This window comes from Onychostruthus taczanowskii, unplaced genomic scaffold, assembly GCF_017590055.1.
Source record: "Onychostruthus taczanowskii isolate IOZ18803 unplaced genomic scaffold, ASM1759005v1 scaffold31, whole genome shotgun sequence".
Classification (NCBI taxonomy): domain Eukaryota; kingdom Metazoa; phylum Chordata; class Aves; order Passeriformes; family Passeridae; genus Onychostruthus; species Onychostruthus taczanowskii.
In genome coordinates this window covers 4214219-4236316 of record NW_024500461.1, presented here as the reverse complement: position 1 = coordinate 4236316, position 22098 = coordinate 4214219, and positions in this window count along the sequence as shown.

The following is a 22098-nucleotide window of genomic DNA, read 5'->3' as shown; positions in this document are numbered from 1 at the left end:
CAGCATCTCTCTTTCTATCACGTGCAAACTCAGTTTAAAAGTTTCAAGCAAAGAAAAGATCCACAAAATATCTTGGTAAACTTTTCCATTGACAAACTATTGTCAATACTGGCATTTGTTTATTATTTTATTCCGTTCTTGATTTTAAGTATTGGTTTGGCCGTTGGAATGAAAACCATGAAGAGATTTATTATTTATCATTAAGAGGTTATCTTCAGGAAAGACTGTACTGTCACATCATCTTTCTGTCTTCTCTATTAGAACGTACAACCTGCATTAGTTTAGAATTGTCATGGCTTTTTCTAAAATTTTGAGTCTTCAGCTTCCTCTTTGAACTAGTAATTCCCTAATTTGCTGCAGTATTGCAGTGACACAATGCCAAAGGGAGTGCTATAAAATAGTCTTGCTTCTCTTTGCAACAAATTTCATGATTTTTTTATCCAGCAGCTGCCTGAGCTCTTCTCATGAGCATGTGCTTTCACTGTGACACAAAATCAGTTTAAGCCTCTGTATTGGGTGACTATATTCTCCTCATATCTCTAGGATGTGGCCTTTTCATCCAGAAGCACAACCTCATACTTGGTTGTACTTCACACAAAAGTTCTGGTGGCATCCAGGTTGTTAAATGATTTAAATTCTTATATAGCACTGATTTGTCTTCAAGTGTTTAATTTGTAAGTGTTTACCGTTGTCATGCTTACGGCTCTGTCAGTGGTAATTTCACACCACATAATTGATAAAATATGTTGAAAGTGTTGAACTAAGAATAAGTTCATGTGAGATCTCATTAGAAATGCCAGCAGCTGCAGGTCTGTAATTTGTAAGCCACCGAGCTCTTGGTATTGCTCTCACATCAAACCACCTCATGAAAATATAGTGCCACAGTTAATCATAAGTCACCACAGACAATGCATCAATATCTTTACAAACCATGCTTTTAGCTCATGGGGAGCACTATCAGTACAGATATATTACTGCCATTATTTATAAATCCATTCTGACTGATATTTATTAGATTACCCCATTCAAGTATTTTGTTAATAATAAAAGTCTAAATTTAGGTACTTTCTATTTTGCCTTTAATCAAAGTTGGGTGGGTGTACCAGTAAATACGCAGATCATTTTGTTTAGTTATTCAACAGTTATTGAGCAGACAGATCCCTTGAACATTTTATCAGCAAATTTTTTCCAGTATAGATGTATTAAGAAAATGAGTGATAACTTAGTATGAATCCTTTATTTCTTATTGCACATTAGATAATTACTTACCTTTATGCTTTCTACCAAAACCTCCTTTTTGTATCTTTTATCTTTGTCAATATTTTATGTTTGATGTTCAGTAGCATTAGCTTCTCCCATCTTCCACTTATAAGTATTTTTGTTAATTTCTTCATTTCCACTCTAAATGCTGAGGCCTTTGGTTTAGTTCCATTTCTTTGGTTTTGATAAGAATTGCTTTCCTAATGGACTGATAGCAAGCTTGACAGCACCCAGTAAAATGCTTTAGAATAATATCCAAATGTCAGTCGTGCTAAGTTCTTACTACTATCTGATTTAGCTATGTTTTTTGCTTTTATGATAGGATCTTTTTAAATCATTACATATGTATTTTACTTTTATACTTCTATTCTTTATGCACATTGTAAATGTGATTTACTGGAGCAAAATGACAGATGAGGGAAGAGGCTGAGAGAAGAGCTTGCCTGGCACGAAGACAAGAAGGCGTTGTGGAGACTTAATAGCATCTTTCCAGCACCTAAGGGCAGGTTATCAGCAAGATAAGACCAGACTCTCTACTGATGGGCATGGCAGAAAAAAAAAAAGGAAAACTGAGATGCCATCTTTACATGCAGAAAAAAAAAATCACTTTGACACTAACCACGGCTAACTAACAGAATGCCTGGAAAGCTCAGGTAATCTCTGTCCTTTGAGGCGTGTCTGACTAGATGAAGATGTGAACAGCCCAGTCTGGTCACAGAGTTGATCCTGCTTTAAGCAGGAGGGTGAATCTCCAGCAGTCCCATGCAGCCTGAATGATTCCAGTTCTGCAAGATCACTTACAACCGTGCCAGTATTTATTTTTAATTTTGTTTGCAATTCCCTCTATCTGTCAGAAGGAAGATAATGTTAGCATTCCATTGGGTTGGTTATGACCATGCTTTAGGTTTCAATTTTTAGAAAGAAAGATACTTAGAAATTCTGTGATGTTTTAGAATTTGCCACATGAGAACCAGTTTTTGTCATTCTGAGTAGATTACCTAAAATAATACAAGTTCATTAAATATGTGAATGCCTCTACGAACCTTTCCCTTGTTCATTTTGTATAGTCGATAGACTATTCTCTATAACATAAAGTCACCATTGCATGTGCAGTAGGGTTTTGCAAACAATCATTTAAAAACTCAAATTTGTGTACATTGCCAATAGCAAGCTGTGATACAGTCACAAATTAACATTCAACAGTTGTATCAATACCTTGTCAGAGGAGTTCAGGTAACACAGGTTAAGCAGTAATCTGTCAATACAAATTACCTGTATTTTCAATCCTAGGACAGCTCTTTAACCTTTATGTAATTTGGCTGAAGTCTGTTTCCTATGTCCTGTATGCCACAGGCTGGCTGATATTGAAGACACAATATTCCCTTGCACTGAATGTTGTACACACAAATGTTTTCTGCTGACATGATGAGGGCCCAGATGGTACAGACTCTGTTCTCTGTGCTACTAAAGAATTTTGGTTTCAGGATTTAATGATTTAAAAACAAGAAAACTCCAACTGTCTCTTCTCTTTTGCTGGGCTTTCTAATCAGTCTTTTGTCATCGATCAGAAAAATGTCTGAACATGCATGCCTTTTGATAAAATTTAAAGCTAACACCTTAAAGATAATTATTGCCATAATACTGACCTTTTCAATGCAGTGTTAATGTTGGCATCTTAAAGTGACTTCTTAAAATATTCATGCTAATGAGAATTCCTTTGCTTTCATGTCTGAATTCGTGACTCCTTGCCATAAACAACATCAGTAATATGCCTGTAGGCTTATGACTCTCCCATAAAACCAATCACACCAGCAATCTCATTTTGAAGCTAGTATTAAAAGTGGGATAGGCAAGTGTTTCTGTATTAGCATAATCCAGACAGAACTTGCTGCATACAGCTGAAGCATAAAACTTTTCCTGTCCCATGGTCTGACAGCTGAGATGAATATATTTGGCAAGACTTGGCCTGCAATTTTGCAGGATTTTGTCTGTAATACATTACTATCATGGTCATTAATTCTCCAGGCTTTGGCTTTACTATTCAAAATCTACTGTCGCTATGCATTTTCTCTATGTACTCTGGGAGTAAACCGAAGGGGATCATGGTATAACTTATAGCTCAATTTTTACAATGCGACATAAGAAAAACTCAAGAAAATATGTTTTTTCACAGCATGCACAAAAGCACATTCTCAGCACTTCCTAAATAGACATAAGTGTCTTGGTAAATGTTATTTCCTTTTGTTTAATGACATGGATCTTCTTTTCAGCTCCCCTTTTATATCTTTTCCTTCACTTCATGAAAAAGCATAAACCACTGCTCTTTGTGGGAAATAAGGAGTGCTTTAGTAAAGAGCAGATTCAGATCTACACCTCTGCATTGCTTTCAAAGCCCTCAAAACCAAGTAATTGACTATTTAATTCTGAATCTCTTCAAACAGTACTAGGTAAAATGATTTGTAATGCATTACAAAATAATTTTTGCATGATCAGAACCCTTTAAGTGAGCCAAATTAATGTCCCTTGCTTATTTACCAGTAGATGCATTGGGAGGGGAGAGGAGGAAGACAGGAAGAAAGAATTTGCATCCATATATAATTTACTTCTCCATATATAATTTTTCTCTAAGTATCTTCTGCCCATTTTCAGAAAAAGAACATGTTGAAAGTTTTGCATTCTTCTGGTGTCTTGCAGAATTAAAAAGGGGGTAATATCTGAAGTTTAAAGACTTGAAAAAATAAAAAACCCAGAAATATAATTTGGGGAAATTACTATGTATCAGAAGAAATTTTAATTCCTCTCCAACAAAGAGTTCATGCTAATACAGGAAAAGAGGCATCTCTACTAACCTGTGGTGCTTGCTAGCTGGTCAAGTAATTGTTGTAGACGAGATGTATGTTTTCAAATTGTATTGCAGCAATGCTAGTCTTAAGTAACTTCAGCCACCTAAAAGCTAGGCATTTAAGTAGCTTGTCTTACACATAGTTCTTTTCTTCAAATATTTGGTAGTAAGGAGACGTTCCTGCATCTCACATTCCAGGTTAGGAACTCACAGAGTGGATTTATGAATGAGAATACATTTAGAGACAAACTAGAAATTAAAAGACAATGAAATATGGCTACTAGAAGATCAAATAAGTTAAAGATGGTAACTCTAGCTACTATTAATTGAGGAATTAAAATTCTAGGCCTTAAAATTTTAAATAAAAAAATTTTGGTTCCTAAATGTCTTGTCTACTTGAATTCTTTTCTGAGGACTCTTGTCTAGCAGGAGTGGTTAGCCATATGAAGCTCTCTTCTATGTTTTTATTTGTGCTTTCAATTACAGTACACTTCCTAGTGGATGGACAACATATTTTGTACTAGAAAGCAGCTGAAAGTAGCAAGCCCACACTTAGAGATCAATTGTTAATTATTTTAATTTTTCTGATGTGGAATAAATGTATGTGTTATTTTCACCACAGATTTTAATTAGTCCAAATCAAATTTCATATATAAGCTGTCAGCGGAAATGCCCAAACAATTTGTGAGAATATAGTTACTTCATGTAATGTGAAGAAGCCTCTACCTGCTATTATTTTGTTTAGCCATCATAGGTGTTTAATTACACTCTTTTGATGTCAGTAAAATAATTTAACTTCCCCTGAAGACATTGAAAGGCATCTGCAATATTGAAAAAAGAATTTTCCCATGCCATGATTTGAGTTTTACACATAATTACTTACAAAACACATATCTGTATCTTTTCCAGTTCAAAATAAGTTTTATGATTTAATAAGAATTCAGCCATCATATTTTCCTTTTACAGTATAGTCACCAATGCACATAGCAAAATGTATGTTTTCATAACAAATAACTCAGTTGCTGGAGATATATTTGGCAGGTGTTCTAATGGTGTAATTTTAAATTATAATATTTCATTCAATAAGAATTTTTCTATATATCTAAACAGTAGAAACCAGAGCACAGCTGCATAATTTATAATCATATTTGGAATTTAGGAGCTGGGTCAGCATATTTGATGTTGTATAAAACTAAGAACTCAGTCCAGGTCCATGATTTTCTAGTGCTCATTTTGGAATCAAATTCCTTCTATTCTGTAAATATCAGTATAGAAACATAAAAAATAAGGTGTGCTCATCCCTTTCCATTAACTCTAGAGGAAGCTTGGATATTTTATATGGAGTAGTCTCAGGATCTCCTCTGGTCAGGCTGACCCTGAGATATATTAAAAGTCTCTTTTCCCCAACCCAGCTGTCAAAGAAGGAGTCAGAAATCTTTGGATCGTGTTCTCAAGGTTGTTTGCTATTTCTTATCTAAAACATTTTCTGTCTGGCCTGCCGAGGTCTGTTCAGCAGGTCAGTCTGAGGCACACTCCACCCGCCCCCGGGCTGGTGTTGTCTTTTATACTACAAACTATGTATTCGATATTTACAGTTGTGTTCCAATACCTATCACCTATGTTAGATAGTGACTTTCTACTTTAAACCAATCCCAAAGGGCCATCACCAAGAAGATGGAGGCTAGGAAGAAGAAGAAAGAGGAACAGGACAACGCCCAAATTCCTCCATCTTGCTTCCTAGACCACTATAGTAAAACCCCCAAAATTTTTCTTTTCACCCTATAACTACTACTATTATGCTATCTAAACTTTTGTGACCTTTAATTCTTTATATAACGGTGGTAATTTGTTCTATGGATTGAACTCAAAGCTGCAGGGGTCTTTGGCTGCATGCCAGGGTCTCTGATCCCCCCCCTGCCAGGGCTTCAAAGTCCCCTGGCTGGGGCTCAGATCATCCAGGACCGTCAGAGGTATGTCCTGGGCTCTGACAGAGTAGATTTAAAGACTAATAGGTGAGATATATTCTACTGTAAATATTGCTATCTCTATTCTACAAAATCCTTGGCATAGCAAGTAAATTTAGATGCAAGAATCAACCTTAATTTTTTTTTTATTTGTGACCTCCATTGCTCATTTAATCCAATATTTTTATAAAATATAAAATGAAAATATATGCTGTAAATATGTGCTATAAAACAACAGTAGAGGAATATTAACATGTAGAAGGAATGAGAATCAAAATTCTGTCTAGCGCCATTGTCATCCTCTTGGGTATGTGTCTTACATTATTATCATCATAATAGTTATCTGGGTTTTGAATGTAACATATTCACTGTTAAATATTTTCATGGTCTGTGAAAATATATTTTAGTAAGGCAAAACAGTGAATGATCTTCATTACATACGCCATTTATTTCATATGCAATGAAACCCACCTATCTCTTGTGCCTAACAAATTCAACCAGGGAAATGCAAATACAAAATGCTCCATTTTTTTTCCATACAGCAATTATAATGCAGTACAAGCTATGAAACTTATATATCACTTTATTCTTCAACTATTAGAATTCATATAAAGCTCAATGCGAATACTTAAGAATCAATGGCATTATAAATTGCTCTTATAACTAGAATTTAAGATATATCTACTTAACATAAATAAAAATAAACATTTATTCAAAGCTTTAAGTAGCCTAACTATTAGAAACACAATACATCAACATTAATTTCTAGAAACTCAGCAAGCAGGAAAGATTCAGACACTACTTTCCAACCTCTTGGTGGGATGTACAGCACCTTTCCAGCACCTTTTTTCTGGCCTTTCAAAATTATGTCTTTTGGAACCTGAAAAAGAACATTATTGTCTTCAACCATCAGGCAGTTACAGACTAAGGTGATGCTAGAGGCAATATTTACAGTTCTAGAGCAGTTACAGAGATCACACTTGATTGCATGTATGGGAACAGGGAGAAGGGAAAAGAAAATGAGAATGTGAAGAGACAATGAAAAGAAATCAGCATTGAGCTCTCTCCTAGCAGCAGCTGTGGTAATAGGAAATTGGATAATACAATATTTTTTAGACTTATGTGATTTACATCATCTTAAATAGCTTCTGAAAACAATTAAGCCGCTAGTGCAGACCTTAGAAGATGTGATGCTGCCTGCCTCTCACAATTTGATAGCTCAGTAATTTGAGTGCTCTATTCCTTATCAGTTTCAGTCCCTGACTCCTTATATCAGCTTGATGAATAGTTGAATTTCAAAGCAGAAAAAGAATAGAAAGCAGTAGTAAAAAGCTGCTTTCAAAAGATGGCAGATTACTGACCAAACACAATTCATAATATTTTTACTGGCTAAGTCATACAACAGGATCACCAAACAGTCATTCGGAAGCCTAAAATTGTCTTAAATTCCCATTTTCATGAATTTCAGCAAACAATGGCAGACTTACTCTCAGTCATCCTCTTTTTCATTTCCTGTATCTGTTTCCATTACTCAATATCTGACATCTGAGTTCTGACAAGATCAGTCATGGTCTGTGTTTCAGACAAGTTGCTCCCTTCCATGCTGCCAGTATACCCAGATAATGTCTGCAGTCCTGTTCTGCAAAGTCCAAGCCTCAGACACAAGACTACATACAAGCAGTTCAATTGTAATATCATTTCCTCTGCCTCCTAACAGTTCCCCTAGTAATGGAAATACACATTAACGACAAAAAAAAAAAAAAAAAAAAAAAAAAAGGGAATCTATGCTCGAAACATCTCTTAGGATAGACTATTAGCTGAGATTTCATTTAAGGACAAGAATGAAGAATTACTCTCTTTGCTTCTGTCAAGGGCTTTAGGTGCATCTTAATGCTAGTCAGCAGAAAAGATTAGCAGATTTCATGAAAGATCAGTGTGAATATCTGATCATTATCTGTTTCCCAGAGGAAAATCTCTATTGCTTTTCTTATGTCTATCTGACATAATGTTTTGCATGGAAACCAATTTAATAATTTCTGAGCAAGGAGGTTACTCTTCTAAATAACAACCAAACCATAGTTATATTTGATTGATGTTGAGTCAATGTGAACTTGAGAGCTGTGGCCATACACTGAGCAGCCACAATTTATAGCTGACAAGCTAATAAGAGGAGCTGAGACAGTCTTAACAAAGATCAAGGCTCTTTTAAAAATAATTTGTTCTTTTACAATACTGCCACAGGTAAAATTCATGAGTGAAGTTATGATGAAGGATTGCTTGGCAGTCTGGCTGGATATCAAAACAGTATTTTACTGAGTAGGATTAGCTGAATAAAAGGTGAAGTGTCAACATATTTAATTTCTAAAGTATCATGAAAAAAGTATAAGACTATTAATACAATGAAGTATCAGAGGACTCTTTACTATTCTTGACATAATCCTTGAGGATATGTAATAATTGCCTTTCAAGTTTTAATATTCATTTGCTCATTCATTTTCAGAAGTGTATAACTGTGCTTTTGTGGCCAGGCACTGATGGTGCTAACAAGGTTGGGTTTAAATATCTAGGGTTAAACTAAATTTAACAGACCCAGTAGCTAAAGCTTTACCCAGAACTTTGGGGAAAATACACAGCTGATTTTGGTACCACTAAGACCAGAATCCTCTCTTGAAAGCATTGCATCTGGGGATAAATAAAAACAACTCTACAGAAACAGGAGAATATGAGAACATTAATGTTGGAAGACAAAATAATAGATTTACATGTCTGTAACAAAATAGCCACTTTGGTGATACCTTCATCCACTGTCTCTGGTATCCAACCTTCTAGACTCCATGTCCAGTTTTTTCTTTGAAGACTCCTCACTTTTCTAACATAGTACATTCAGAGTAAATTAATCACACAATATCTCGGAGATGCAGTTTATGGGTGGCTGTGTTCATTCTCTTAGGAAAATGCTGACTACCCGACACACCATCCTAGCAGCACCCTCTCATCTCATGCAACTGCTGCACCTAGTCACGATGGTGCAATGACAGACAGACCAGAGCTTTGCACTAAATTGTTGTCTTCATCTGAGCAACCCACACATGTCCCACCCAGTGGAACCATGGGTGTTGGAAAAATAGCCTTGGTCATAAGTCATTATGGTTTAGCACTGTGCTCGGTAGGGAAAAGGAAAGATGAATGGGGTTTGAAGCAGAAAGAAGCCTGGGAAAATAAAGGGACTGAGCAGGCAGTGCATAAAAAGTAGGTGATCAGCGGACTTGCCTGTTCATGTTCTGCACGAAGGGCTCATGTGCCTGGGTGCAACATCTGTAAAAACCTGAGTGAAAGCAAGCACCAACCCCTGGGAAGGGATCAGGGCTCAGAAGCCCATGTGCCCATGGTGTGAGTGCGGGTGTGCAAGTGGGTGTGTGAGGACTAGCAGGGCCTTGGGCAAGCTGGGCTTGCTGCAAGTATGTGACATGGACTGGGAGCAAGGCAGGTGTGTGTGTTTCCAAGGGCGAGACCACAAGAGGACCTGGATATGGTAGGGACTAGAGAAGCCCCTACTGCCAGGGGGACTATGCGGTCTGGGACTATAGAGTCTGGGGGCTCTGAGGGTGAGAGCAGCTGGACAGTGGATGTGTATCTGGAGCAGTAGCCGGAGTGGGCCTGCAGTGTGTCCCACTAGCAGCAGCTGAGGCTACTGGGAGCCAGGGGCCACTGCTGGCTTGATTGAACATCTGAGTTCAGCTGCTAAGTGGATCCGCCCTGTATACATTCCCACTAAAAGACCCACCCTGCTCAGCCAGAGAGGGGAGTGGATGAGGCTGTTGGTGCTGTTTGTGTGAGTGCTGAGCAGGCCTGTTGTGTGCATGGCTGGCTGTGTGCCCCTGAGTGTTTGTGATGGGTGTGCATGTGTGCCTACTGGGAATGCATGCTCAGCTAATATTGCATCATGAGCCAAATTTATGGATTAATTTATTTAAGTTATAGATATATTATTTCCCAAATAATTACAGTGTGTATGGAATAAATGAAAAACAATACCTGCTACAACCTTTAAGCTAACATTTTGCTAAATGTTTAGTTACTGATTTTTTTTCAAACTTTCTGTCTTTCGAGCAATAAAAAGTAAGGAAAATTCCACCTTCAAAAGGTTTACTTAGACAACATTAGAAGAACTCTTTTCACACTGTCCTGGAGAAGTGTACCAGAAGTTAAATGAAACAAAGCTCTACTAAAAGCTCTGTCTGGTGAGATACAGATATCTAAGCCATTAGTTTCCAGTGGTGATGAAAATAGAATAGCTAAATAACTAATATAAGGACATCAGTATTGTCTAAACACATGTTCAGAATTGGCATACAATAGATAAATAACATACTAAAAACTGAGTAAAAGATATTCTAACAGTCTAAAAAAATTAGAATTATTCCTGCAACTGTTTTTTAGCCTTAACCCCCTCAAAAATATCACAATAGCAATGCTGATGCTGTCATTTCCCCTTCAGTAAGAGTGGTGATAGTAATCCTGTAATTGTAAAAGATTTCTAGACAAAAATAAAATCAATAATGAACTCTTATTTTTTTGTCATCTCTTACCATCTCTGCACCAACTTCTAATGGATTGCAGAAAGTGCTGTATGACTGGTTTACTAATAGAATTGTGATAAATTTCTTATTTTCTGTTTAAGAGAATCAACTTAATTTTATTTCCAGGTTGCTTTTCACAAGATAAATGAAGATATTATGAATTCAGGAACATTCAGAAGATGAGCAAGAGACTATATTTAAGAAATTAAAGCATCTGCTGACTGAAATTAATTAGCAGAAGGGAGATGAGATTTTTATTCAGTTCAGTGAAACTGTTTGATTCGGAAAATCAGCTGTGTCATGCTTGGCCTCAGTTTTGCTAAGAAAATATAGAGAAATGTCAGTTAACAAGACAACATTTCGGTTCCACTGAATCACTGCTGCCCAAAGGTACAAAAGCTCAGCTCCTACAGTAAAGCAACCTAGGAATTACAGTTAATTGAATTGATTAATTCCATCCACATTACTTTGGCCATTGCAGACAGCTTTTAGACTGATCCTCAAGAATGGGTTTTTTCATCTTCTGACATGAATCTCATCAAAATAATCTTCTCATCCTTTTAGGCATTTTTCTATGTGTTCTGTGAAGCTTCATATGTGCAAAGCACAGTGAGATGATTTTATAAATGAAGCCTTTCATGCTTATAGTCTATTTAAACAACAGTCTCAGAAACAAACAAATAACTTTCACCTATGTGAAAGTTTTCTGCGCTTCTGCTCCTTTAATTAAGGGTTATAAAACTCCCAGTTGTCTTTTCTGAGATGGAAAAATAGGTAATAAACAACAGGGGATTTGACTTGAAAATAGATAGATGTACAGGAAGAAGCCTGACTGTGTTGAAATAGAATCATTCAGACATGCATGCCTACCCATAAAAATAGCAATAACATCACCCCTTCATTTAAATATAATAAAGACCACAAAAATATTATACCTAAAATTTATAATTGTTTATAAAACATTGTGTGTTTATAAAACATCTGAAGTTGGTTTGATTCATCACCATTTTGCTTCTTAAAAATCTGTTGTTTATTTTTTAAACTCATGGGTTTTCGCTGGGACTTTTGAAATCTGGCACCATGTCACACTAAGAATATAATATACATACCTACAGTTAAATTAGAAAAGAATCTTGAGTGGCCAAAGGCCATTTCTCATCACCTCTACTTACACAGATTTAAGAATCCAGATTTTATGCTGCTCCAACATTTCACTCTCCTCAGAGAAAAATTTTTTTCCCCAGTCTCGAACCAGACTTTTTCTTGCTCTTTATGCCCATCATTTTTGATTCCATCCACCATGGATACAGAGAACAGATTGTGCTCTTTTTCTGCAGGTACTTTGTTTTTAAGAGAAACTCAGCAACTTAGAAAAGCCCTGCTCTTGACAAAGCTGCACATTGTACACGAGTTACATTTCTTTGAGCACAAAGGTTCAAGTTACTATCACTATATATCTACTGCTATTATACTATGACAACTTCTAAGACCTGCAGTGACATAGGAGTACATTTCATTTCAGTCCACTAGGGACTGGGTAGAATATTGAGGTGGGCAATCACTGGGATGGACATAATCCTAGGCAACCTGCTCCACATGAACCTGCTTTGGCATCAGGGATTGGACTAAATGATATCCAAAGAAACTTTCCAGCCCCAACAATCCTGTGATTCCACGATTCTATTACCAGCATATCACAGTGGAATTCCTCAAGGCTAGTTGCAAGATCTTGTGGATCAAATCCACCTTTTTTTTGGATTTGGCATAGCAATTTCATTCAAATCACCAGCAAATGTACTAAAAAAAAATCCAAGTGTTTTTTCTTTTTGTGTTATTGTGTTTTTTATTCCTATTTTACAGCATGCAGCACCCCCGAAAATTTTCCTGTACAAACCTCTGAAAAAAGAAGATAAAGAGTTAAAATGTCATTCTGTCTCTTCCATTTACTTGTGACTCACACACGAGTAATAAGTTTTGCTAAACAGAAGAATGAATGGTAATATTTTCCCATGTAGCAGTTACCTGAGCATTAGCAGAATCCCTTCTTACCAAACAGATGCATATCTCCCAAACTGGAAGGATATGCTCATCCGGCTCTTTGATTCAAAGTAATTAGCATCAGACTTCCTGAATGAGAACATGTCCTGTGGAAACAGAAGGTGGTTCACAGCATTACTTAAGATGTTTGACCTTTTTCCATTCTGAAAGGTTATCTTGCAGAGAGAAGTTTCTGAGAGGATTTCTATGCTTTTCCTTCTAAAATTCTTTAAAATATACATTTAGAGTGGTTCCTGAAACACCACTCTTGTGTTCAGATCCAAAAGCTGAAAGCAACCTTTTCCATTAAAATGATGTTATCTTACTCTCCATATTTCCCTTAAATCAATAAGAAGACTTTTTTTCTCCAAGATACCCTGTTAATATTTGGATTTCGTAATGCATCTGCTCTGTGTTTTCCATAGAGTATGAAGGCATGATAGACTAAAATATTTTCATTTAAAAAAAGTGCAAAATATTTTAGACCTGTTTTAATTAAAAAGCATGTATTTCTTCCACTAGGTCAAAAATTATTATTTTGTTTCTTTTACAGTACATGGTTGAGTTTTAGAAAGTTATTGGATAGAAATATCAGAAAAATATCAGAAATAGCTGAACAGGCCAAGCAACATAGTTTATTTGTGTATTGTTAGGAGGTGGTTTTAGAAGGATACATGTTTCCCTGCAAACTCCTACTTCCTGTCTGTGATATTTTGCTTGCAGCTTCTGTGGGACAATTCAGTTTGTATTTAGTATCCTCAAAAATGCAGAAGGAGAATTAGATGTTTTAGACTGCTGTGTGTGAAAGCAGTGGATTCAGCAAGGACAAGGTTTCAGAAACCCTGAAACCAAAGTCTGTACTGTAAATCTTTCCCCATCTCCAGAATTAGTATTTCTAGAAGGCAAAGGATGATAGCACAATTCATGATGGAAGGGATCCCATCAACCTCTTCAATCAGAGGGGAAAAAAGAGTTACATTTTCAAAGAAGGAACTGAGCACTTGACACCAAATCGAGCCAGTCTGAATTGCTGAACCCCATAGCAGAGTCAGCTCTCAGAGTTAATACTTGCCCAGTATAATGCTGGCATTCAAAACATATCCTGTTACTCAGCAAATGCAAACAGAAGATGCCTTGAGCCATCCAAGAGTCATGTGACCTTGGGAAAAAGGCAGAGAGCTTGGAAGGATCACAAAATCCCAGAACAGACCAGGTAGGAGGGGACCTTAAAAGGATCACCCTGAAGGGTTCTTCATGGGAAAGGGAGCTTGGATGAGATTATCTAGCATGGTGTCCAATCACATCTTGACAACTTCAGTGAAGGTTTCAGTGAGAATCTTCAGTCTTTCCTCATAAGTGCAGTTGTCTGCCTTGCAGCAGGGCTGATCAGGCTTCGTGGCACAGTTTGTTGTGCAGTCTCCTGACCTTGCTTCCTTAGGAACAGAAGCAAGGTGAACTTGTGTCTGTTGAAATGGCTGTAGGTAATATGCCCTACAGAATAAAAGCAAAGGATTAGTTTCTTCAGGAGCCCTGAAAACCACAGCACTGTGCAGAGAGTTCCCTGAGGTAGGTTTCTGGTGCTTCAGAATTTTTTTAGCACCTGAGGGAGATTTCTAGAATGTCAGGCTTAGGCAAGTACATAAATCAAGTTATGGAACCTTGAGTTCTCTTCTAGAAATGAGCCTTAATGTAGTCCCATTTACTGTAATGGAGTAATGGAGTAAAATGCTGGCTCGCCTCTTTTAAAGATATCAGCCATCCTACACACAGAAGGAAAATGGAAAATATGGAAAAAAGCTATTTAAACATCTAATTAAAGACTATGTCACCTAATATATATTCATGGATGAGGAGGGAGGATAAATTAAATTTGTCCTAGGTGTCTTGATATGATGTTTTCTGATTTCTCAGTATAATGAAGAACAAGTAAGATTTAAAAAGACGTAAAAATAGCAAAAGAATTAACAGCTGAGAAGCTGCACTGTGCAAGGGAAGACACTAGAAAAAATACAAGGAAAGTTCAACAAAGAAGGTATAAGGAAAAGAAGTTTAAGGCAGAAAATATTACAAGAGTTAAAGTGTTAAATGTTAAAGTACCAACAGCTGAATAAAAGAGAAAGTCTTGTTCACCATTTCAGTTAATATTTAATTACTGAAACCACATCTTATATAAGTAAAATTATGCTATATTTTGTGTTTACATATTTTATTATATCAATATCTTTCTGAAGAAAATGATAATAGCCTCAACACTCTTTGGAAATTTTTTTCACAGCCAGAGGATATCAAAGGGTAAGTCTTTTGTTTTAAGCACATATATAGCATATAAATCTGATATTGTTATCTAAAATTACTAATAAAAATTAGAATTAAAAAGGAATTTAATTATGAACTTTACACATAGCTTCTCAGCATTTTTACTGACTCAAATTTAGATGTCCAAATAACTACGCAGTTCCCTCTATTAACACATGATATACTTCTGCAGACATCAAACTGGACACTCAGTAATCAGCAGGGTTGCAGGGTTCCTTCGTATATTTCATGCTATCTATTAAAGGAAGAGATACAGATTAATGCACTCACAATATCTTTTTACTAATACATTAATGGCACCTCATTCTGAGTAACCACCCATTCACACATCAAAAAGATTTTGCAAGACCACCTTGTCAAATAAAAGGATTTAATCATTAAAGAGTTGATTTTTACTGCTTACTCTTTTTCTAGAATGAGGCAAAGGTATTTAAGGGAAGCCTAAGTCTGCAGGGTGCTTCTGTACTAATACATTCTCTTGAACAAGGAGTGGTAATGATGGCTAGACTTCTGGGCAATTTAGACAATCAATAATTCATATATTGTCATGTTCAACAGCTATTTTACTTCCCTGCAATATATCAAGACTTTCAAATTCATGTACATCCAGTAACACTTTAAATATGAGAACAACATACTTGTAGAGAATTCTTCACAGAATGCTATGAGAGATCTAAATCTATTGCTACAATAATTATCTTAACAGAATTAAAATATGGAAACCTCTGATCTTCTTTATTTGACTTCTGATCTTGTTCCAAAAAAACTAGTTAGAAATGTGTAAAGGGGTTCATTTCTCCTGGAATATCTTTGAACATCATACCATTGTCTATTCAATGTCTATAATTTTGAAAAATGATGTACTCAGCATTCAATATATTTAATGATGATCATTTAATAATTTGATAATTATAGAAAACACTTTCTTATATGCTTCCAAATATTTTTGCATTCTTTCAGACATATAGCTGTAGTTTCTGGGAATATTTATACTGGGAATATTTCTGGCTGTAGTAAAAGAACTGTTTTGGAAATAGTTCCACTACTGGGGTTTTTTTAATGTTGATATAATAAACTTCAATATTAAGGATGTACATTTCTGTTTGGATATTTAATAACTTTGCTTCACATATTTGCAGTGTAACTTGGGGTATAAAGAAACAGAAAGCAGTCATTATAGAAAGGAATTTTAACTCCTATAACAAATTTTCCTACTATTCCAAGCTTATCAAGGAACCAAAAAGAAGATAAAAGTTTTATAAAAATGTACAAGCTTATCTGCATGGTGAGAAGTTTAGTAGTAAACAAAACATTTTCAAAGCCTTATGATGCATCTTTCTTAAATGACAATTTTCCTACCTTTTCTTGGCTGCTGCTAAAAGAGTTCCCTTAAAAGTGCACTTTGCCATGATGCAGAGTGTCAGTGGTTTAATATAAAATAATAAACTGTAACATACACATTTCTTAACTAATTGGACTCATGTAAGTAGATTGTTAGATGTATGAGTTTTTTCTATTCCAGTAAATAACTCTCACTTACAAAAGGCTATCTTAATTATTAGTAAACAATACAGAATACTACTGGGTTTATTAGATAATTCTTCAAGGCAGAAATATTTTGTCAGTTAGGTCAATAGTGAAGAAAATTAATTTCTTTCCCAAAAATTCATGCTGCTATTTCACTGAAAAGGGAACTTTTTTTTTCCTGTTACATGTTCCAAAACTTACAAAATATTTGTGAAAGTTTTCTTTGAGCTGGTCCTGCTAGCTGACATGTACCATAAGGTACAGAGTTTATACTCATGCCCCTCTGCAGCTTCAGGATACGGTTTACAAACACACATAACACTGTGTCTTACAATATTCCATAGATAGATGTGACTTGATTTCTGAAAAAAACCCCATAAAATCTTTTAAATAGGACTTAATGCCAAGCCAGTTTTACTGGGTAGAACTTAGGCGAACCTTGTTATTCTACATAACCAACAAACTACTACAAACTATAACCTCTCTCTTAATCACAGAGAGATTACTATCAAGAAAAAGGTGACTCCACAGGCTAAAACAGATTTAGGGAATTTCATCCTCATGTCACCTGTTCTGACAAGTTTCTTTCTTTCATACATACCAGATACCAAAATGAATGCTGGAATTCCTGGGGGCTGATTCCTGGGAGCTCGTCCTGCAAAGAAAAAGAATGCTTACAAACTATATATTTTGTTTGGGTCTTTTATATTTTGAATATGTGTTTTCAAAGATGGAGGACATGCTGAATGAACAATTTCATTCAATTCTGTTTGAAAAGACAAAATTGAAACAGTGCATCACCCCTGGGACTTCCTGGGATATTGCTTCAGTAACGTGTCAGTGAAATAAGGCTGTCCATCAAAAATGCCCAGCTTTGGTGGTTTGGGATTTTTTTACCTTCTCAGTTTTTTTACATGTTTAATTTTTTTCCCCCCCCATGAGAAGTACAGCAGTAATACTTGGGGTAGTATCCACCTATATGGGAACCTGTGCATAAAGGACTATCACAATCATACCAAGTCAAATCAGCTTTGATACTGCTTTCTCAAAAAGATGTTCATGGGTTCTGCCTCAGTAAAAACCCTTGCACAGTGCTGATGAATCCTTGTTTCCATCTGCCATCACTGGATTTTATGAAACACAGTCTTCATCATTATCCTTCACAGAGCAAAGACCACACAGTCTTAGAGCACTGCAACTGTTAGACTAGGATTGACTATACTCAGAAAAAAAAAAAAAAAAAAGAAAGAAAAAGATAGAAAAGAGAAGCCAAGGGATAATTCATTTCTCCAGGGCAAATGATAGCTACAGCAAACAGCTTTACAGGCTCTGTAAGGATACCAAATCTCTACACCTCCGACATTAGGGTAAGTATACAAATCTAGATAGAACACCTACATGCTTTCCCTTGTCTCAGTTTCCTCAGCAGTTTGAAGCATTCTTTGATCTCAGATTAGAATCCCCTAGGGTTTTTTGATCTCTGCCCCTGTAGCTCACGATTCCTGATCTGATCCTGTCTCACTTGTGTATCCAGTTTTCTGCTTCTGGTACTTTCCCATTATTTTCTTTTAAGCATGCCTTGGTCACTTGACTACTTCACACTGTCCTAATAAACTTCCAAAACTGGCAGCTGTTTCTTAGTAATCTTCCTCTGCAACTTAATGTTAAAAATTGCAACCAACTCCAAATGTCAAAACGATTATGCAACCAGAGACCTTCTTCTGAAGACAGCAGCCCACCATCCAACACTGAAGAAGGAAAGAGAGCACAAGCAGACCCCAGTCAAAGCAACTTCATTTTGTGACCAAGCTGCAAGCCTCCTGTATTTTACTCAGTGTATATAAGTGATTACTGAAACAGTCATGGGCAGACATTTGAATTATGAAATGCCTTAAATTTGAGTGATTTTGAAGAGTTCACTTTCTTGATGAAAAGTTGGAAATTTCTAGGAATACCCAAGTACGCTTTGCATTTTTTTAGACAAAATTGACATTTAGACATTTCTACTAAAACCAAGTTCCAATGAAATGCCCTAAAATTGGGAGGATTAGCTACATACACTTTGTTTGACAAAGCTGTAAATTCGTTTTTAAAGATATACAGGCATATAATGTTAACAAACTGGATAATCTTTGATGTGAAGCACAGCAAACTTTTTGAGAAACTTTGGGGGTCAATTATAAGGAAACTAAGGGAAAATTAATTAAAAAGAGCTACAGTTATAACACTTGCAGAGTAGTGGGTCTGGGAAGCCTGATGAGATGTAAGATTAATTATTTAATAATTAGGAGCAAAATTTTGAAAGGTATTCAAAACAGGTATGGTAAGCTTATTCCTGATGCTGTAAAATATGATCATGCTAGTCATTCATAGGAGAAATCTAATGGCAAAAATAGTAAGCTCTGAGAAAAACACAAATAATTTTTCAAACAGATTTATGTAAGGCCAAGAGGCAATTGCAGTGATAACAGCAAGATAAGAGTCAGGCAGTTAGGTACATTTAGATACTGGAAATAAATAATTTTAAACATCACAAAATTTTCTATAAAGCTTGTATATCTAGTTGTGTAGGAGAGAAGGTACCTTAACTAAAAATATTTCTGCATCTAAAAGCACTAGTATTGCCAACGAGTACAGAAAAAAATAATGAAAAGGGGCTTAGAAAGAATATAAACATCTACCTATGGTTATCTCACTTTAAGCAAGCACACTAAAAAAGAGAAGAAATCAGCATTATCGATGACAGAACAGAGATCAAAGAACAATATAGAGGAATTTGGGGATGTGCTTGTATTGAACTAGAAAGGAAAATTGGGAAGAGGAAATTTTGGCTAATTAATAATACTTGAAAGTATTTAATTTCTGGTTGATATGAGTTTTTTTCTTCTCCATCTTCCCAAATCCTTAAAAGACTTTAATGATGCTTTAAGTGACTCTTCCTTAGATGAGGTCAATTTTGAAATGAAAATCACTATTTAGCATAGATATATAGGTTTCCATCTGTAGATTTCATATCAGACTTGCGTTATCTCTTCCTACGCATTAGATTTAGATGCCATTAGGTTTTCCTTATGAGGTCAAAATAGGTAATAATACACAACTTCTTTGCTGAGCAAGATTGAGCTAACATGAAAACTGATATAATTGCCACAATAATTGAGAATTTTTTAAATGGAGTTCCTAATACTGAAGAAGCAGGAAGAATTTCCTTACATTTGCCCTTGCTGATGCTGCAGTTGTTAGCAGCAGATGCTCCCATACTAATAATGGGATACCTATCACAGCAGATGGAATAAGGATTATTGCTGGCACAGCATAAAATAATTTAAATTCACAGGTTTGAAAAATGCTTTCTGAAGGAGTTTGCAAAATGCATCAGCAGACACGCAGCTAATGGTATGTGAAGTAAATAAGGGCTTTGCTCGATGGGAATGTAAGGACACTGCTTCTGTGTATGTGTGGGAATACAGACACAGGACTATTGGTAAAGAGAAATATTTTAATGTCCTTTGATCAAAATTAAAAAGAAAAACAGCTAAATAAATTTTGAATTTAAAATACTAATAAAGCTAAAATGTAACAAATATGTGGGGTGAGAATTCACTGTACTATAAAACAGATTATCTTGTTATCCATAATCATAAGCAACTGTTCATTACTTTGCCAGTCTGAACTCTTAATTTGGTTGAAAGAGTCTGAGATTTTGCATTTATACCCTGGAGGGCTAATTTTCTCTCCAGGATGCCCCAAAAGTTTTGGCAGTTGCTAGCGCTTTTCCTGCCCCTCCAGAAAATGAATGAGTTGATGAGTACTGATAAGAGGAACTATTTGCTGTTCCCTTGAATACTGACTGGGTTGAAAGCTAGTTTTCCTGGATGGGACAGGAAGATGAACCAAGTTATGGTATCAGCCTTTCCCACAACTATCTCACTGGACCTCAGCAGCAAGGTCTTTTGGAAAATCTTTAAAATCCCTCTCTGGCTTCACACACAGGCCAGATGGAGCATGCCTCCTTTAAAGTGACAAACTGTCCCCAAACACAGCAGCCATTTCTTTTCAAGCCTTTCTTCAATTCTGTGCAATCCAGGCGTTTCTTCTCTACTGACCAAAAAAAAAAAAAAAAAAAAAGATACTTGTTTTTATTTATGAATTGTAGTTTCTTTACTGACTCATTCACAGCACCGAGATTTGGCAGTTTAGATTCATAAATGAGGATCTGAAAGAGCACCCTTTATCTGTTCAGCCATTAAGATTAAGATCCTTGCTACAGTTATCTAAAGGTCAGCTGGTTTCCCATTGCTATATCAGAAAAAAAGCTGCTTACACAGAGGTGCCAACAGTATTAGACTATTTGCATTTGAAATGCTTGAAAACTGACATCATCAAAGAAGCTTAGATCCTTGTAAACATTCAAACAATTAACATTAAAGAGCTAACATCTGAAAACAAAATTGCTACCTAAATGCAAAAAAAAAAAACTAAATTAAAAAGTAAAGAAAAATTAAACAGCATACATTTTGCCAATTACATTACTAGAAATAATTTTCAACAATAATATTTTAAAAATAGTCCATAGGAGCATAAAAAATACTTTTTCTACTTCTTAATGAAAGAAGCTAGGCTTGGATTGCTTTGACTAACTTTCTGATCACAGAAAAAATATTCTACATGGCTTTCAAAAGCCCTTCTGCTGATTTGAAACAATTGCTAAAATCACAATTTACTTTAATTCCTTGCCTATAAATAGAAATTTAAATGCTAAGAAACACTCAGTCATACTCCAAATGGTAAAAAAGCAACAGTTAAGCAGATATTTCTTACATGGTATAGTGCTACAGAGATTAGTAAGAAAAAGCATATTTATAAAATGCATTTCCAAATCTGTTCAGTGGAACTTTCACAAAACCTGCGGACTGTGAGGTATATGCATCTCTTGAACCATCAAGATAATAAACTTTTCCCCCCTACCTTTTTACAAACTAGAAAGAAATTTTACAAAGAAACCTATGAGCTCTTAACTCCTGCAAAACCTGTAAATTTTTTCAGGAACTCTTTTTACATTTGAGAGGGCCTCATAACACCAAAAATTAATCTGAAGCAAAGTCACAGAAATATGCTTTTCCAGCTTAGACTTTTGCTTTATTTTTTCTCAACACTGTTGAATTTACCTACACACTAGGGATAACAATGCATTATTGTATAATGCTGAAAACTGTGAGATCAGTGTGTAATTTTAAAATCAGTTCTAAAAAATTTTGGTTTTGAAATTATTAAAATCTAATGCCCTTAGGCTATAAGGCTTTACTCAAGCAAATATACATCAAGGCTCATAATTTTAGAGATAAAAAATCTACAGGAGACAAGACTAGAAAGAATAAGACCTGGACACTGATTAATGAAAATATTGAAATTACTTATATAAAAGACTTCAGTGAAGGCCTTAATTTTACCTAAAAGCACAAGTATGAGCAAATACCAACCAACCTTTTAAAATAATCATATCCTTAACATCCTGAATCTGTAATACCTATGTCAACTAAAAGGGAAAAAAAACCTGAGGGAAAATGCTTAG